Source organism: Meles meles, chromosome 7, assembly GCF_922984935.1.
Source record: "Meles meles chromosome 7, mMelMel3.1 paternal haplotype, whole genome shotgun sequence".
Taxonomy (NCBI): domain Eukaryota; kingdom Metazoa; phylum Chordata; class Mammalia; order Carnivora; family Mustelidae; genus Meles; species Meles meles.
This window is the reverse complement of record NC_060072.1, coordinates 32,830,513-32,851,000: the sequence shown is the minus strand read 5'-3', so window position 1 is coordinate 32,851,000 and position 20,488 is coordinate 32,830,513. Positions and strand designations below refer to the sequence as shown.

The window sequence follows — 20,488 nt, the reverse complement described above, 5'->3', positions numbered from 1 at the left end:
GTAAATAATTTTCATTTTTTGTGTTCCCTCATTCACACTGAACAGGCTCTTGTTTTAGGTATCTTCCTGTGTTTTCACCCTACCTTCTCAAAGTATAAGAATTAATTTTAAAATGTTTCTTGTAGAGAGGTACAGGCATGTCCTTCAGACCCAACAGTCAGATTCTTACGCAGATCTTTTTTTTTCCAGTTTGAAATCATACTTTATTTTTAATGTAGCTATAAATCCCATAACTATATAATTTTAAGCAAAAAAAAAAAAATCAAAAAAACAAAACTCCTTTTCTTTCTTATAACATTATTAGCATAAGAAAAATTTCTGGTTTAGAAATGATATTTATTGCATTTCTATGAAAATGAATATGATTTGTATTCGTAGGACTTAAAAGCACAGGACACATTTTCACAAGACCAAATTTACTTTTACTCACTTATGGTAATATAGAATGTACTTAGGTATTGTCTAATTAAGTAAATCAAATAAGGAATCTGGAAGGAACTGTTTTTTGTTTTTTGTTTTGTTATTCACACCACACATTGGAAATTTTGAAAACACACAATAACAAAGAACACCCACAAGCTCAAATACAAGTTTATATGCTGAGTGTTTTTAAAGTGTTTAAAAGGCATGCTCAACTAGCATACAATTCTTTCTCACTTATATAAGAGATTAATTTCTTTTTTTTTAAAGATTTATTTTTAGAGAGAGAGCACACCTGGGGGGTTGGGCAGAGAGGCTGAGGGAGAGGGAGAACGAATTTCAAGCAGACTTCTGGCAGAGCACTGGAGGCACATGCAGGGCTCATCTCACAACCTGGAGATCACGACTTGAGCCAAAATCAGGAGTCTGATGTTTAACTGACTGAGGCACCCAGATGCTCCTATAACAGATGAATTTCTATCTGCTTTTATACAACAAAGGACTAGAATCTGAAATCAACTTACTTATAACTTCAGAAACATGCAATTTTCAGCAATGTATTCCAAGAAATTTTCTTCATTGCTCCCACATTGATTCTTTAAGTAAGCAAAATCCAGAGGATCTCACCCATTGAAGATGCTTTTAAACACTAACACTTTAAGTTGAAAGATAGGTAGAAACCTAGCATTTCTGGTATAGTGCCTAAACTTAGTCTAACTTAATATAAGAGTTGGATGTAGAACAGAAAACTTACATTTCTTTATCCTTGGAGGAGTGGGAAGGAGACAGAGAAGAGGTGCTGATATGATGAAGTATCTACGAGCTGAATAGGAGAATAATGACTATTCCATGATGCCAACAACTCCACATTGAATAAAATACATGGATGTCATCAATTTTATAATTCATGCTGAATCAAAAAGTCCAGTTTCCCCCCATGTATACCAATGCAATCTAACCTTAAAATTACCTTTCTTGGAAAGAAAATTCCCAACTCTTTGATGATAATCTGGTCACTTTTGTACCTATAGGAAGAGGTATTAAGAAAAAAAAAAAAAAACCCTCAATGCTTGTAAACCCTGAGAAATGGTTATTTTATCATAAGCAGCCATAGAAGATTTATGATTATTTGTGAACACTTCTTTTAAAAAGATTTTATTTATTCATGAGAGATAGAGAGAGAAGCAGAGGCAGAGGGAGAGGCAGGCTTCTTGCTTAATGTGGAACTCAATTCCAGGACCCTGGGATCATGACCTGAACTGAAGGCAGACGCTTAACCTACTGAGCCACCCAGGTATCCTGTTATGAACACTTTTAAGAAATGCTCATAATTATAGGTGCTGAATCTATCAAGGACCTTGAGAGTTTCATAGATGTACTTACAATCACTTTCAACAAGTATAGGTATATATGTGTATATATAAAATATATACCAGAAGAGAAGGAAATTTTAAGAATTTATCTTTCCTATTTCTGTCTTAATACTCATGTTTGGTATGAAGATCTTCTTGTATATGCATGCACACACACACAAAATACTAGCTCTGCAAACTGAGTCCAATTATTTTTTTCTGATCTTGGTGACAACTGAGAATTAATAATATGATCTTGGTAAAACTTTTCTTCAAATAAAGGTGCTTGTGAGACCATTATTCTTTATAGAATAAATACTAATTCCTACTTACGTCACAATAGAAACCACAGAAAAGGTATAAGGATAACCAAAAGATATATTGAAAATCTTTCAGGTTCATGAATAAAGTAGAGTAAGTTAAAAATTGTTGTTTTATACAAATCAGACATCCCTGATAATAGCCCCTTTTTCACAGTAACAAAGGTCACTTTTGTGCTGATATAGTGATGGTAAATACTCTTGAACATCTAATGTGGACAATATAATACTGTATTATCTTTCTAGATAGCAAATTCTCAAAAACTTATTCATAATCATTATCTCTTTGGTCCCATATCCAAGGATCTGTTCTCTCCCAAATCAGCTTCCTTAAAACGTAAACGGTTTTAACTTCACTTCTGACTTAAGTCAGCCTAAGAAGAGATATAGGCACAAATAATTTATTGATCCTTAAGACAGGAAGTGAAGCAAGTAAGGGAAGGAGAAAAAGCCAAGAAAGGGTAAAGATATTTCTAAGTCTATCCTGGATCTTCCCACAGAGTTGCCTCCCTACCAGTTGGTACAAATGCTATGGGTGGACTAAGCTTGAATGTTAACACTCAACACTTAGAAACTGGGAAACGAGGATACTGGCCTAATATAAAGGCTGTGGGAATAGCAATGAAGCAGGTCTGCCACATCATTTGGAAACAGTTCACAAATGTGAACTCAAAATTTTGTGTGTAGATGGTCACTAAACTTATACTCATGAAAAAAATAGGTTCTGAATCTTACCAGTTTTCATTTTAGTCATACAGATTTTTTTTTTGTTCAACAGTAGATCTCTAGTAATTTGGAAAAAAAAAGAAGGAAGGAAGAAAATATGGAAACTAGGTAGGCTTTCACCTCACAAACTCAATTATTTAAGTAAATCATACAAACACAGATAGTTTCACATTTTTATACTTTGTATCTTTATGCCAGATACATAACTGGAAGGGCCCAGTGCAAAATGAAAACATGGGTCTATTAAAAATTATTAATGATTTCAGGACAGCAAAAGCAAGGCCATAAACCAAAAACAGGTCCTGTTTGATGCCACAGGTCACATTTTCATGAAGGCTGTCCTGCCCTGAAAATAAATACTATAGTTTTAAGTGGAGAAATTTTCTAGTTTGATATGTTGTCACATGCTAGAGATAGGTATTTATATAATATAAGAAACTATAAAATACAGCTCTCTAGATTCCAAATTTGTGGTATAGTTCTTTGTTTCATCCATTTGTAAATGACATAAAAAATCAGATTTAAGACTGTAGTTGAAGAGACATTTAGAGAATTAAAGGAAACCTAAAAATACTTAATATATTGAAAATATATTCAAGGTTTTTAGTATTTAAATATTTTTAGGATGTATAAATATGAAATCTATTCTTCTTTACCTTGAAGCAATAAAATATCTTAACTAAAGAAAAATATAATGCTGTTATAAGAAGTGTTTTTCAAAATTAAGATGTTTACCAGTTCTTAATCCGTGAAGAACACAATCAATACTTGACCATTAAGAAAGAAAGGAAGGAAGGAAAGAGAGAGGGAGGGAGGGAGGAAAGAACAGAGGAAGTGAGGGAGGAAGGGAAAACTTCAGAATGCCTAAGTCAAAAGCCAAAACTCAGTAAACCTGAATGATTTTAATGATCTAGGCTGTACAGTATCAGTAAATGATAAATGAGTCATTTGGGGGATGCAGGAATCACCTGAGTTATATTCAACATTTCATGAGTCAAGTGTCCACTTCACAAAATTTTTGTGTCATCTGATGTCACTGTGAGTTATGACAAAATTATTATTTTTGAAAACTGGATTTTTCTTTGAGCACTAATCATTAAAACTGGGCACAGAACATAGTGTTGTTGTTGTTGTTGTTTTTAAATCAGATTTTCACCTTCTAGTCACAACATAAAAGTAATACTGGAAAAAAAAAAGAGAGAGAGAGACAGAGAGAGAGAATGGAGCATCCACATTCCTTTATCCAGGTATCAAGAAGGAAAAGCTCCATTAAGTTTACACAGAAAAATTATCTCCCAACAGTAGACAGTATTTTCTCCTTTGATTCTCTTCCCTAATAGAGTCTGAATTTTTCTACAATCCAATACCTGTTGACCTATGGCCATTAAGTCTTAAAATGAAAAAGTACTTTCTCATCATGAAAGTAATAATGAGCATTGATAAAATTGTTTCATAGAAAGAAATTTTGTCTAAAGGTTAGCAGTGCAACAGTTTAGTCATTCTGTAATTAACCACTATTTATCCTGAAAATCTCTGTAAACCAACTTTTCATTTGATTTAATTACTGTGAAATTGTTCTGCTCAAATACATATGACTACAAAACATACAGACAGACAATGGCATTCATGGTGTTATGTTCAGTAGTGCTGCTTCTGTTGAAGACAACAATGTTGCCATTAACTGGTGTCTTATATACAACAGATGGTTTGGATGATTTTTTTTCTAGATTTAATATAAAGGTAACTATGAGACCATATAATTCCCTCTGTGAGTATTGTTGATTTTGATGAATTGGTTCTTTTTTAACTTCCAGATGACAGCATGTTCAAACAGCTGTTGAACATTTCAACCAACAAGCATTAGGTTGACCCTACCTTCCGAGGAAGTATTTTATTCTGAAAATTTTAATTCATTTTCTTGGGTTATCACATCATGATACATAAATGCACTTACTATGTCCACAAGCTTATAATGGGTAACATCTATTTAATCTATTAATATGTATGGGATTTAAGGGCTTGTATCTCCATCGTATGGGTGCATGTGTATACACACACACACACACACACACACACACACACACACACACTACAGGAAAGGATAGTTTCATCAAAATATTGACTATAGGTATATAATGGATAATTCTGAAAAGCAAAGGTTATATTACATATATTATGATGTAATATATGTAAACATACATATATTATATTTTTCTTTAATTTTCTTTCTTCACATATTATGAACTCTTTCTAGTCTGTGAATATGAATCTAGTTCATTCATTTGCAGATACAAGGTATTAAATAAATATGTATACATATATACACAGGTTAATATATATATATATATATATATATATATATATATATATCTCCATCCTTCCTCCAAAATTTGATAATATAATTTACATTCTCTACTGCTTGGTTTTTATAACTAGGACATTGTTCCATACACTCGGCTCATCTTTAAATGGCTATGTATTATTTCATTACATCAACATAACATTAATCAACATTAGTCTTCTATTGTCTTATTCATGTACATTTAGATTTCTTTCTAATTTTGTGTTACAAAATTTACCTAATGATCACCCATATAAAAGTAGATTTATCAAATTATGTCACAATTTTTAATTGACTATTGTTGTTAAAATGATTTTATCAAATTGTGCATGATTTTTTTTAAGAGGAAAATGGTGGTATCTTTGTTCAAGTTCTCATTTCCGTGGTGATACCTCTAGTGTTTCAGCATTAACTATGATGTTTGTTCTTGATAAGTTCTCCTTATCACTTTAAGAAATTATATTTCTGAAAAATGCAGGTGGAATTTTGATTGGGATGGCACTGAAAGTATAGATTTCTCTGGGCAGTACAGACATTTTAACAATGTTTATTATTGTGATCCATGAGCATGGAATGCTTTTCCATCTTTTTGTGTCTTCTTCAATTTCTGTCATGAGTGTTCTGTAGTTCCTCAAGTACAGATCCTTTACCTCTTTGGTTAGGTTTATTCCAAGGTACTTTACGGTTCTTGGTGCTATAGTAAATGGAAACAATTCTTTAATTTCCCTTTCTATATTTTCTTTGTTAATGTATAAGAAAGCAACTGATTTCTGGGTACTGATTTTGTATTGTGCCACATTACTGAATTGCTGTATGAATTCTAGTAGCTTGGGTGTGGAGTCTTTGGGTTTTTCCATATAAAGTATCATGTCATCTGTGAAGATAGTTTGACTTCTTTGCCAACATTTTTCAAAGTGCTGGAACAAACAATCCCAAAATCTGTATGGAACCAGAAAAGACTCCGAATTGCTAAGGAAATGCTGAAAAAGAAAAACAAAGTTGGGGATATCATGTTACCTGATTTCAAACTTTACTACAAAGCTGTTATCACCAAGACAGCATGGTACTGGCACAAAAACAGACACATAGACCACTGGAACAGAGTAGAGAATCCAGATATGGACCCTCAACTCTATGGTCAAATAATCTTCAACAAAGCAGGAAAAAATATCCAGTAGAAAAAAAGACAGTCTCTTCAATATATGTTGCTGGGAAAATTGGAGAGCAATGAATAGAAGAAATGAAATTCGACCATTCTCTTACACCATACACAAAGATAAACTCAAAGTGGATGAAAGACCTCAATGTGAGGCAGGGATCTATCAAAATCCTAAAGGAGAACATAGGCAGGAACTTCTTCGACATTGGCTACAGCAACTTATGTTAAGACACATCTCCAAAGGCAAAGAAAACAAAAGCAAAAGTGAACTTTTGGGACTTCATCAAGATAAAAAGCTTCTGCACAGCAAAGGAAACAGTCAACAAAACAAAGAGGCAAATCACGGAATGGGGGAAGATATTTGCAAATGACATTATAGACAAAGGGCTGATATCCAAGATCTATAAAGAACTCCTCAAACTTAATACCCAAAAAACAGATAATCATGTCAAAAAATTGGCAGAAGACATGAACAGACACTTCTCCAAAGAAGACATACAAATGGCTAACAGACATGTGAAAAAAATGTTCATCATCATTAGCCATCAGAGAAATTCAAATCAAAACCACATTGAGAGACCACCTTTTACCAGTTAGAATGGCAAAAATTAACAGGACAAGAAACAAGTGTTGGACAGGATGTGGAGAAAGGGGAACACTCTTACACTGCTGGTGGGAATGCAAGTTGGTGCAGCCGCTTTGGAAAACAGTGTGGAGATACCTCAAAAAATTAAAAATAGAGTTACCCTATGATCCTGCAATTGCACTACTGGGTATTTACCACAAAGATACAGATGTAGTGAAAAGACGGGCCATATGTACTCCAATGTTCATAGAAGCAATGGCCAAAATCACCAAACAGTGGAAAAAGCCAAGATGCCCTTCAATAGATGAATGGATAAAGAAGATGTGGTCCATATATACGATGGAATATTACGCAGCCATCAGAAAAGATGAATACCCAACTTTTGTATCAACACGGATGGGACTGGAGGAGATTATGCCCAGTGAAATAAGTCAAGCAGAGAAAGTCAATTACCATATGGTTTCACTTCCTTGTGGAGCATGAGGAATAACATGGAGGACATTAGAGAAGGAAAAGAAAAGTGAATTGGGGTAAATCAGAGGGGAAGAGAAAGCATGAGAGACTATGGATTCTGAGAAACAAACGGGGTTTTGGAGGGGCTGGGGAATGGGTGAACCTGGTGGTGGGTATTAAGGAGGGCACGTATTGCATGGAGCACGGGTGTGGTGTATAAACAATGAATCTTAGAACACTGAAAAAATAAAATTAAATTTAAAAAAAAAGAAAGTATATTTCTCCTACTAATTTATTAAGTTGTTTTTATTTGAAAATACGTGGTAAATTTGTTAAATGTCTTTTGGCACCTACAGAAGTGACTGTTTTTGATCCTTTAATTAGTCAATGTATAAATATATACATAAATAAATAAATAAATATTCCCGATTCCTGATTACATCCTACTTGGAAATTATATATTATTTTCATAACTTTTCTGCATATGTTAGTAACCTGAGGAGGCATAGAAATGATATAAGAAAACGTTGCTAAAAAGTATGCCAAAAAATATTCCATTGAAGAATGCTTATCATGGGACATCTGGGTGGCTCAGTGGGTTAAACCTCAGCCTTCCGCTTGGGTCATGATCTCAGGGTCGTGGGGTTGAGCCCCGCATCGGGCTCTCTGCTCGGCCAGGAGCCTGCTTTCCCCCCTCTCTCTGCCTGCCTCTCTGCCTACTTGTGATATCTGTCTGTCAAATAAATAAATAAAATCTTTAAAAAAAAAAGAATGCTTATCATAAACAATAATTTATCAGGATAATGACACCAAATGAATGGATCAAAAAAGGATAAAATAGCAGAAAGGTGAAGCCTGGGAAACAGACAATGATCATGGACAAGGGGGCTATCAGAGAGAACATCGGGGAAAAATGTATTAATGATACTCACTCACTCACCAGTCTTTCAGTTTGTCAGTCATCTGTCGGTGCCTTCATTTTATCATTCACAGATTCACCATGAAGTTACTGAGCTATACTTTGCACAAAATATTGTGATCTACTGTTTTCTATCATAGGAGGAGAGAATAATACATAAATCAAAAAATAAATACAAATAAAGATCTTTTTTGGCATACAAAGTAATTTTAGACAGTTACAGTAGGAGCACACTATGGAAGGTATACATAGTGAGTATACGTAGTGAACAAAAAATAATCTCATATCTTTTGACATATTCGAGAGGTGACTGTGAAGTTGTAAGAATTCAACTATAAGTCACAGGAAAATTTATCTCATTACATGAGTGTCAGGACTTGTATAATTATATATAATAGTTTCTAAATAGCTCCTCAATTTAAAGAAATTATAAAAATAATACTAAAACAGCAAGTTTCAAATGATTTAGAGATGTTTACCTATATACAAATTTTTTTACAGAATTGACCTTGTTACTTTTTGGTGTCTGTGTGAACTTAAAGACATTGGAGAAGTAAATGAATATCACAGAACAACATTTCAAAATTTAGGCTCTTAGGTACTATTCCCATGTTGATTTATTTCCCTCAATATTTATTGTACACATACCCAAAATGTCTCTTCCTTTTACTTTGGAACTTTTGTATACTTCATCTAGATTTATTTAGATATCATAAATCAACATCGGTTTTAGGTTATTATTCAGGTTTATGAATACTTAAAGTTTACTAATGATGATAACTAACTTTCAAGAGAGAAAAGACTGACCTTTATAAAAAAAAAATACCTTCAGATCACATGGTTTTAATGTGTTTCTGATAGAGAAACTGAACAAAACTAGGTTTGGGGTTTTTATTTCTTTGTTTCAATTTACTCACCTGAAGTTAATTGATTTATTTATAACCTAAAAACTTTGATTTGGGCAGATGACAACATAATGTGTTAGCATGCTGAATTTTGTTTGTTGCTGTTATAAAAAAAGGTTCTAGTAGTTTTCTAAAAAGCATGACATAAATTGCCTCCTAATTACCAATAACATTTATAAACCATCATCAATCTGGTAAAGGAGGTTCTTATAGACATTAAAAAGGATGACATGTGCCAAATTAAATTAAATAAATATGGAAATTATGAAACCATATTGACAAACAGCATGCAATCTAATTTTGTTTTTAAATAGTAACTTACTCTCTTTGCTTCATAAGTTGGCTCTACCTAATATTATCTTTGTGATTCTTCTTTGGGTGTACATTAATCCTTCAAAGCAAATGTGACAAAATATAAATTATCTCACCTTGTTTAGCAACTTGCCCTCACAAAAAAGAGTCACATTAAAATAAAAATCAGTCACAGAAGGGCAAATCTACTGGCATGCCATATCTATTCAGCTTTCACAATGCCTTTACTTCCTAAAAAATGAAAGAGGTAAAACCATCTAGAAGTTATGAATAGTTTATAAATAAATTTATATGTCATTGCACTATGTAAAGTTTGTTAAAAAAAAAGAAAAATGGATTTAATCTATTTGAATGCTCTGTGCAATGGATGTCCTATTCCTCTGATAAGTGGTAGCTGTCAAGTGGTGACAGATATATGTCTTGTAACAGTGGCATCCCAATTACCAGGAAGAAGATAATGTCTGGCATATTTGAAAGTTAAGTCCAGAATATGAGGCACTAGCTTACCTAGACTTTCAGAGAAACACCATTATGTTAGCATCGGGAATGTGAGCCAATCTCTTGACGATTAAACATGTAGTTAATGCTTCTCATCTCCTAACAGTATATATTATAATCTGAGTCGTTTTCATTGTTCTGGTGATAGATTTGCATTGTCCAATACTGAAGACAGATTTGCACTGATCCTCTCATGGTTTTTTCACCATTTGTGACAACCAGCATGTGAAGCAGAATTGTTAGGAAATAATGATAGCACTGTCACTGACTCCAAAATGAAAACAAAATAAATTCATTTGCTTTCTTTTAGGACAAGCTCCTCTGGACTATTAAACAATTTACAAAAGTAAACAAACCAACTAGTGTTGTACTTATCACACTAATTCTTGCTCAAAAAGAAAAGTTTGAAACAGTTGTAATAAATTACAATGGCATACCAGAACCTCTTCTTAAATGGCTTATATAAGAATATGAAAAGTGAAAAATCAGGATTATAATGCCAGTAGTTTAAAACAGTCGTACAGGAGAAGAAAACAAGGATTCTTTTTAAAATCAAATGTCCCCTTATTGTACACCTTAACCCTTTTGTTCCTTTTCTATGACTCAAAATTTTGATAGTGTTTACTTTCTGAATTGTAAGTTGCCAGGAAATTATTATCATCAAAATTTGAAGATGTAGATTATACTGTCAGAAATGTACAGCATACCCCATTAGTCTCAATTAGTAATTGTGTCTTGATAAGTATTTTTTAAAGCTCCAAATGCTAGATTATGGGGTTATCTCAGGGACAAAATTCATCTCTCAGAAAGCCATTCATTTATAAAAATGTTTTTACTGAAACAATGCAAAATAACATGAAAAATCAGCTGAAGCATGATATAAGAGAAACAAAGTTCCAGAAATAAAATAATTCAGGAAGGTGAATTTCAATAACTGCATAACTTAATGGTGCTAGTCCTATGTATATACAAAGTATGAATAGCATGAACATTTTGATGATTTTGCAAACAGTGTATCTAATCCTGGCATATGCTTGTTTCAGTAATGTCTCTACTTCATGGTTTACTATTAGTGGGCTTGATACAAATTCTTGGCTATTTAGAATATAACATTTTATATTTTTTTCTTTCCCAAGTTTTTTTTTTTTTTCTCCTACCATTCTTTCCCTAAGATTATCTAAACCAGTGATTCTCGACCAGGAGTGGTCTTTCCCCTAGAGGACATTTGGAAATGTCTAGAGCCATTTTTGGTAGTCACAACTAAGGGGATTATGTGCCACTGGCATCTAGTAGAACAGGGCAGGGATGCTGGTAAACTTTTAACAATACACAGGGAAGCCCCCCACAACAAAAATCATCTGGCCCCAAATGTCAGTAAGACTGCTTTGAAGAATCCTGATCTGAACCATAACGTTAAAATAAACTCTCTAACTGGTTCATTTTTTCATGCATTTTTGAAAGGAAAAATGCTCTCAATATTTCTTAGTTCTTGCTCTGATTATCTGCTGCTGTGTAACAGCCAAAAATAGTGACCTAAAACAATAATTAAATGAATAATAAATGAATAAATAATTAAAATTATTTTAATTATTAATTAATTAATTAATTAATTTCAGTCCCATCAAGGACACAGATGGTTGAGAGCTGGAAAATAGGAGAAGAATAAATGAAACAAGATGGGATTGGGAGGGAGACAAACCATAAATGACTCTTAATCTCACAAAACAAACTGGGGGTTGCTGGGGGGAGGTGGGATTGGGAGAGGGGGAGCGGGCTATGGACATTGGGGAGGGGAGGTGAACCATAAGAGACTATGGACTCTGAAAAACAACCTGAGGGTTTTGAAGGGTCAGGGGTGGGAGGTTGGGGGAACAGGTGGTGGGTAATGGGGAGGGCACGTTTTGCATGGAGCACCGGGTGTTGTGCAAAAAGAATGAATACTGTTACGCTGAAAAAAAAATAAATAAAATAAAAATATTTAAATGCTAAAAAAAAATAAATAAAAAACAAAACAAAAAAAAAAACAAAAAAAAAAGACAGAATATTTAAAGACTTCTTTAGAATTGAACACTAAGTTGTACACTTTGTCCTCCCCCACAATCCCTCCTACATTCAACACTTCAAAAAGTGGAGGGTAAAACTAATACAAGTCAGTGAAAGGAAGTCTAACAGACCAATCAAGGTATTGGGTATATGTCACTAAAGGGAGTATGACACGATGTGGTTCTTGACTTATGCTTGAGAAATCTAAAAAGGAAACAGCACAAGGTTGCAAGAGCAAGATCATGCCACTTGCCCTAATAATAGGTTAAGAAGTGCAAGAGTCTGATGTACCAGGTGTGGATCTAGCAAAAGGAGCACTGGCCTGCAGCCATTTAAAATGGTATCTTGTCCAAAATGATGACCTAGCAACAAAAGAACCACAGAAGTGATCCATAAGAACAAAGAAAGTTTGACTGAAAAAACGCATCTGGCCTAGAAGGCATGAATTCATCCTTAAAGTGCCCTTATCTGCTTTCTTCTCCTTCCTCTTCTCCTTTGATCATGGAGACTAAACAGTCCTTAGCTCAAGAGCTCAGTTGGTTGAGGGAATGCAAGCTAGGAAGAATGAAGAATCATGTGGATGGAAGTACAGGGTATTATGCAAGTGAAATAAGTCAATCAGAGAAAGACAATTATCGTATGATTTCACTCATGTGTGGAATTTAAGAAACAAACCAGAAGATCATAGGGGAGGGGAGGGAAAAATAAAATAAGACAAGATCAGAGAGGGCATTGACAAGCTATAAGATACTCTTAACTCTAGGAAACAAACTGAGGGTTGCTGAAGTGGAAGTGGGGGGGGGATGGGGTAACTGGGTGATGGGCATTAAGGGGGGCAAAATAAGCACTGGGTATTATATGGAACTGATGAATCCCTGAACTCTACCTCTGAAACCAGTAACACTATATATTAATTGTATTTAAATAAAACAAAATTTAAAAAAGAGATTCATTCCTCTGCCTTATATTACTTGGTCCATAAGGAGAAAGAGAAAATATTTAACTTTAAGTTCCACATTTGATTACTATGCAGGGTTAGTCAATTCAATTTCACCAAACAGGAATTGTGTTTTTGTCTTAAAGTGACCACAAGGCATCTGATAACATAAGATCAAAATTAAAATAATAAAAATAAAAACAAAACAAAACAGAAACCATGGAGCTTGCAGTAGATTCTAAATATATTCTCAATTGTGCAAGTCCATCCTACTGATAATATACAGCATGACATGTTTCCATATTTTAAGAGAGTAGATACAAGTGCTGCGAATTGTGTAAGACTGATGATTTACAGACCTGTAACCCTGGGTCAAATAATACATTATATATTAATTAAAATTATTAAAATTAAATTAAAATTAAAATTAAAATTCATTTTAAAAAGTAGATATGAAGATGCTATGACATTCAATGTGGGTAAAATCATGTAATTCAATAAAAGAAAGAATTGTGGATAAAATTTATGTGCATGGTCTTTCTAAATCACTCAATATATGTTAAATACATATACATTTTAGCTTAAGCAAATATCAACATAAATAACAAGGGCAGTAAACAGAAGAATCTTATGTGTGGGTGAGCACTTTAGCACATTGTAGTCAATGTTTAGTAATGGGTTCTCCTCTCCCATCAGGTTATCTAAAGAACTAAAGAAATGAGGATAAGGGCAGGAGGAAGGGCAGTGTAAACTACCCATACCAGGAACAAGCAGGGTTAAACTCAAAGAGAAGGAATGCTAGCATTGCTGCAAATTCTGTGCCTGCAGCTTCTCCAAAGATCCCAAAAGACACTGAAGAACAGCCAATGTCCTTAGAACAGTTAAATGTCTAACAGAGAGGTCAAGTCTTTAGATGCTAAAAAAAAACCAAAAACCAAAAAACTGAACACTTGTAATTCTGCTATTGGATATTTTCTTGTAATTAATTTACTTCCTGAAAAATTAAACACACGTGCATATACATACTCACATTGTAAAAATATGTATCTAAATGCCTCATTTTCCCCGATTTTGACAAATTTTGCATGGAGTCTGGATCTTTGTCATACAACATTTGGATTCAGTTACCATACTATTATCAAGACCACATCAGAGAATGACCTGGAAGTCCCAAAATATCATATCACACCAAATCAGTATGTGTAGTGTATTTATCAAGAATCAAAATAACAAAATAGAATCTCAAAATAACAATCATTTTTTAAAAAGTGATTATATTGACAGATGTTATTGAAAAGATTCTAGGTCTCGGGCGCCTGGGTGGCTCAGTGGGTTAAGCCGCTGCCTTCGGCTCAGGTCATGATCTCAGGGTCCTGGGATCGAGTCCCGCATCGGGCTCTCCGCTTGGCGGGGAGCCTGCTTCCCTCTCTCTCTCTCTCTCTGCCTGCCTCTCTGTCTACTTGTGATCTCTCTCTGTCAAATAAATAAATAAAATCTTAAAAAAAAAAATAATTTAAAAAAAAAAAAAAAGAAAGAAAAGATTCTAGGTCTCAAATCATGACATAGGGATTCTGTTCCTATTCATGTTCCAGGTTTGCTTTACTCTGTTCCTTTTTGTAGCAAATAAGGACAAAAGTAGTAACCTAACTTGTATTGTTCATATAGCCTGACACCAATCTGTCTGACCAATGGTATAGTGGACCCTAATTTTATTGACCTAAGTCATATGTCCATCCCTCATTATGGTGTTGGGGGTTATGAAGGATGGGAGCCAGGTCCCTACTAATTGATACACATGGAACAGATGGGGTTATTTTAGTGGGAGAGATATGGCATACATATGAAAACCACAGGTCTGCCATGCTCCTAAATATGCTGAACTCAGGGGTTCTCATGTGTATTATTCCTGCTTCTTTTTTAAAAAGATTTTATTTATTTGTTTTTTTGTTTATTAATTTATTTAGAGTGTATGTGCAAACAGGGGGAAGGGTGGAAGGAGAGGGAGAGAAATCTCAAGCAGACTACACACTGGGCGAAAAGAGCTCAATGTGGGGTTCTGTCTCTCAACCTGGAGATCATGACCTGAGCTGAAATCCAATAGTCTGACACTAAACCAACTCAGCCACCCTAGCACCCCTCATTCCTGCTTCTAGAGAAGGATATGGCGATATACGTGCTGTATTGATGTTGAAGTCATGTTTCAAGTCTATAAAACAATTTTATACACTGATAGCCCCATCACACAGTGCTTATTCATTAATTTATATGACATTTCGCGAAGAAAGTTGGTTCTCCTTACTCTTTGAGTTTTGAGAATATTGAAAAACTAATGTTGCCAGGTTCATCACTGCTCCTTAGAAATTCATAATTACACATTTCTCAAAATACTATTTTAATCTTTTTCTTAATTCTCTGAATTCGATAAAAAATAAAATATAACAACTACAATAAAGTTTATTGGTAAACATGTAAGAAACATGTAATTAAATTTCTCACTGCTGCAAACATTTCTGAAATTGCATGTTTGCAACTTGAGTACAGTATGTTTTATCTTACTTAGGTAACAAGAGGGAAGAAAAGAGAATCAAGAGACTTTGGGGCTTTCAAGAAACAAGGCTTCTGTATAAGCATGTTCAAGTTTTCCCTTTATCTGTACAGGTTCTACACAATACCCATGCATTGTAAATTTCACTTTTTATAAGATACTGAAAAACTCCAAATCTGAATTAAAATGCATTTTCATAGATTTTTTACTACACATGATTTTTAAAAATAGGAAATACTTTCTTATGATTCAAAATAAACCACTGTCATTAATTATGCTTCCGAATGGTTAATGGTAAATTAGCACCTAAACAATTAATTATTCTTCATAAATCTTTACTTCGTGATGTATAAAGTGCAAGACGCAACAGCCTTTAATGACCTCTTTGACGCTGCCCCTCCCCATATTGTGAAGCATTCTGTAGTTGAATTTTGACAGAATTATAGGCATTCCTAATAATTTTCTAAAATGAATCTTCATTCATTAATAAGTATTTTGCAAACTGGGTAATCCAATGCTTTAAATTTATTACTATCACTACCAGAGCTATGTTTTGGGGCATCCACTTTCTCTGTTCTAAAACCGTATAAAGACTGTTTAAGCATTAATTGCATATATACATTAATTATGATATATATAAAAATATATCACAATACCACAATAAATATGCACATATGTATATAATACAATGTATTTTGTATATGTAAATTTCATAATGGCCCAAACTTCCCCCACAATATATGCAGTATCAACAGTTACAAATTAATTTATGTGACTTCAGAAAGAAAATAAGATGTACTAATTTTGGGAACTACAGTTTACTTGTGATGAAATGTCACTTTATTAATGTGAGCATAAGTAAATTATTTGTGAAATTATTGAAAATTTAAAAATCAACACTAACTTTAAAAGGATGTCTAATAGTATTATGATTTTAATAAAGAGGAGTGACTTAAAATTCAAATTTTCTGGATGTTGAGACATTATTTCCTATAGCATATTATTATACACTATAAAAGAAGAGATTGAAACAGAGGAAACTACTTCTTAAAATCTAAGATATGCCAGATTTTCCTCTTTTTTCCCCCAGTTTTTAATGAGTGAGAAGCTATGTGAAAATTAGTAAGTACTTAATTGGTTCTCCATTGATTGTTTTACCAGTTCTCATGGACCTTAAACAAGTTGGGTATAAGTAGTAATGATTTTGAGTTAGACTAGGCCAGACAAAAGACTCCACAGAAATTAGAGAGACACAAAGACCAAAAAACTCTTTCTTATTTTGTGTACTCACTTGCAACTGGCACAGCTGTGTTTTTAGACAAGGGCGCCTGGGTGGCTCAGTCTGTTAAGCAAATATCTTAGGTTCAGGTCAGGATCCCAGTGTCCTGGGATCCAGCTGTCTGTTGGGCCCCTTGCTCAGCAGAGAGCCTGCTCCTCCCTCTGCCCATCCTCCCCACTTGTGGGCTCTCTCTCTCTCAAATAAATACATAAAAATCTTTAAAAAACATAAAATCCTTTAGACAAATATTTTGACTTTCTAATACAATGGTGACAAATTCTGCATCTCAAAACAAGCTCCTGACTGAGGTTGAAACAAATTCTAAGTTGCATTATGTTTGCATTTTTCCTAAAGGAATAAACCATTTGTTTTACTTCTTTGAAGAAATGTGACAGAAAACACCTCAATAGTTGAGGAAACACACAATCACAATCACCAAAGCATTCACAGAAGAATGTTACCCATTTGAAAAAAAAATAGTCTGTGCAAATTTATAGTTGAAAATATGATAGCACATAATACATTTTACATGGCTGAAATGTTTCTGGATTCACTCACATGAAGAAATGTGTCTGTCCACATTAAATAAAAATACTTCATTTCTTTTATTAGATGAAAGGAATTATAGAATTACAATATTTTCCTCTTTTTTGCTATAGATTCTAACAACACAACCCTGATTGGAGCTTAGCTTAGTAAATCATTGATGTGTGTGTGTGTGTGTGTGTGTGCAATATATAAATAAGTGGTAAATATATTTATACACACATAAAGAAAATTAAGATTGCCTATAATTCTATCTGTGCAAATTAGCCATTTTTAATATATATGGATCTACATGTTTCTGGTCTTTCCCCATGTTTTATTATAAAAAACAAACCAAGGGGCACCTGGATGGCTCAGTAGGTTAAAGTCTCTGCCTTCGGCTTGGGTCATGATCCCAGGGTACTGGGATAGAGCCCCACATCGGGATCTTTGCTCAACGGGGAGTCTGCTTCCCTCTCTCTGTGCCTGCCTCTCTGCCTACTTGTGATCTCTGTCTGTCAAATAAATAAATAAAATCTTTAAAAAAAAACAAACCAAAATACAGTGTGTATGTGTGTGTGCACGTGTGTGTGTGTGTGTGTATAGTCTCCCTTCCAATAGCTTTTTTCATTGTTTGTATTTAATGTGTATAATATTTAAGTGACATCAAATCTAAGTTTATAATAAAATAATTACATGAAACACAATGGATAACTACTATTTTGAATTAGCCAACTATTGATGATTTTAAATTCAATGTAAAAGTACAGTTAAAAGGTGTAAAATTCTAAATATTCTGGCAAAAACAGTCCTGAATCAAAGTACTTGAATATTCACAAGAGACTGCCAAGGTCTTAAAACGGTATTTTCCATTTGGAGAAAAGTGCTATGGCCTGTCTATAAAAACTGCAATGTAAGTTATATTTTAACCCACTCTGAGTTAAAACTGGAAAATTTCCATCGCAATCACATCTCCAAATTTATTTTTCTTCATTTTTACTTCTCTTGATCCTATATATATATATATATTTTATCTTTGATAGTGTTAAAGTTTTCCTCTTTAGAAGAATAAGTGCCTAAAACAAATGAAGTCTCAACACATAAAATTTGACTCACAGTTTCAAAATAGTATATAGAACTTACCCATCCAAGAAGGATGTAACAGCAGCTGAGAGGCTGTCAAGGAGAAAAATGCCAGAAGGATTAATAAATCATATTGCTATAACATGACGATGAGAATTATAAACAGCTATGTAAAAATTAGGTTGCTAGCCGTCAGATGGCTTGGCTTCTTTTAGCCTTGGTAGTAGACTGGTGTACATTTATCTTCTGTTATGCACTGGTAAGTAGCTGGCAAGCTTGGTATATATAAACATTAGTTAAAGACATTATGATTGGCTTGGATCCAGAAAATGTCCTCTGACATTACCATTAGCTATCAAAGATTTTAAATATTGCTGGAGATGTTTGAAGAGGCAAAGGAAAACCAGAAGCCCAAGAAAGACAATAATAACAAGAAAAATAGAGTGTATAGTTGGGAATAAAACATGCACACTTGATATAAGAATTTTGAAACAAATTAATGAAACCCAAATGTCTACGTAACTCATAACAAAAAGTGGTTTAGCAAATTAAAACAGAAATATCTTAAATAACGGCTTGCAAAGAGGTATTTTTAATTTTTTATTGTTTTAATTTTTTTTACAACTAGAAACTGATCTTCCCAATATATTTTCTCTGTTATATATGAAAAAAGTATGCTATTGTTCTACTGTCATTACCTGTGACCTTATTAAAAACAAACACAAGAAAAATTGACATAACCACCAAGAAAAAAAATGTTAAAGAAAACCTCACTTGATTCTCATTCCCCTTGCAATTAACTAACGCTTTTGAGAAAGTCAAGCAATAACTTCACTATGATGTGCTACATTTGGTTTGTTGATTTAATAATGCTCACACAATTAAGGTAGTTTATTGATAAGCAAATTTCATCAAGAATTAACCACAATAATAAAATCATATTTCCAAAACAAAGTGTATGAGGAATGAGTTGTTTTTACAAGTGTCATAAATGAGAGAGTTTTTGAATTTTAGTCCATTCACATGATTCTACTTTGCACAGCCTAAACTGACAATTCTTTCTTACAAACACATATTTTAAATATAGTCAAGAAGCAAGGAAACTAAGGTTGCCTGTAATTCTACCTTCTGGAATTAGTCATTGTTAATATGCAGATATACATGTTTCTGGTCTTTTCCTCAGGTTTTATTACCAAGACCAAAGCCAAAACCAAATCAAAACAAACAAAAACACTTTCCACACTAAATTCAGCTGTGTTAAAATAAATGCAACAATTTAATTTTTAAACCAAGCCAAACCAAAACAAAACCTCTCTTGCCAGGTATTATACATAACAATATAAGGAATGAAGGTTTACTATAATCCCACTCAATAAATGAATGCTGAATTTGGTGCATGTCATATCAGATTTTTTTCTATGCACATTCTGTTTTAACATTGTTATCTAAGGAACAAACATATTTGTATAGACAACTATAGTCATAAAGTACACTATTTTCAAAATAACTTTTTAAATACTGTACCTTAGATATTTCAATATCCATTCAAATATATCTAATTATTCACTGTTTCTATAGTTGTAACAAAAGAACAAAAATGATGAGTTTATGTAATTTTTTTAGTAATAGTAATGTACTTTAACAAGAACTGTCAATTATTTGTAAAACAAAGACTAAATCTGTTTTGCAGGAGAACAAGGAGAAAGACCTTAAGGAGAATTTATGTCAGGTGCAATTTGCAATGATAGATGTTATCATTAAGAAAATAAAATTGTAGTAAGAAAGCCAAGGACTTACTCAGCAGAAGGCAGGTCTGTAAGGTTTAATCCTGAATAGAATACAGCTGAAAAGTGAATATTAGGAGATTAATTATAAAGCAGATTTTCCGAAGTTGATGCTAAGAAGTACAAGAAGTCATCTGCCAGAATCAAGAATAAGAGCATTTGAAACATAGAAGCTGTTCCAACACTGTTGAATTTTCACCCCAACTAATTAATTTTTGTCAATTTTATTAATAAAATAAAATCTGTGTTAAAATTACCATGTTAGAAAGACTTAAGAGGATGACATGCATTTGAAAAATTA

The 20,488-nt window shown here is 33.4% G+C and overlaps 1 protein-coding gene across 1 annotated transcript in view; it reads right to left on the bottom strand.

The window, feature by feature from the left end:
* MGAT4C (MGAT4 family member C) overlaps positions 1 to 20,248 on the bottom strand; it is a 682,332-nt gene extending 662,084 nt beyond the window's left edge. Inside the window, exons 1-2 of the mRNA XM_046012919.1 lie at positions 20,201 to 20,248; positions 18,464 to 18,496 (exon numbers count right to left, since the gene is read on the bottom strand). The gene's annotated coding sequence lies outside the window, so the exon portion shown is untranslated. The remainder of the gene's footprint in view (positions 1 to 18,463; positions 18,497 to 20,200) is intronic.
* Between the last annotated feature and the right edge of the window lie 240 nt (positions 20,249 to 20,488).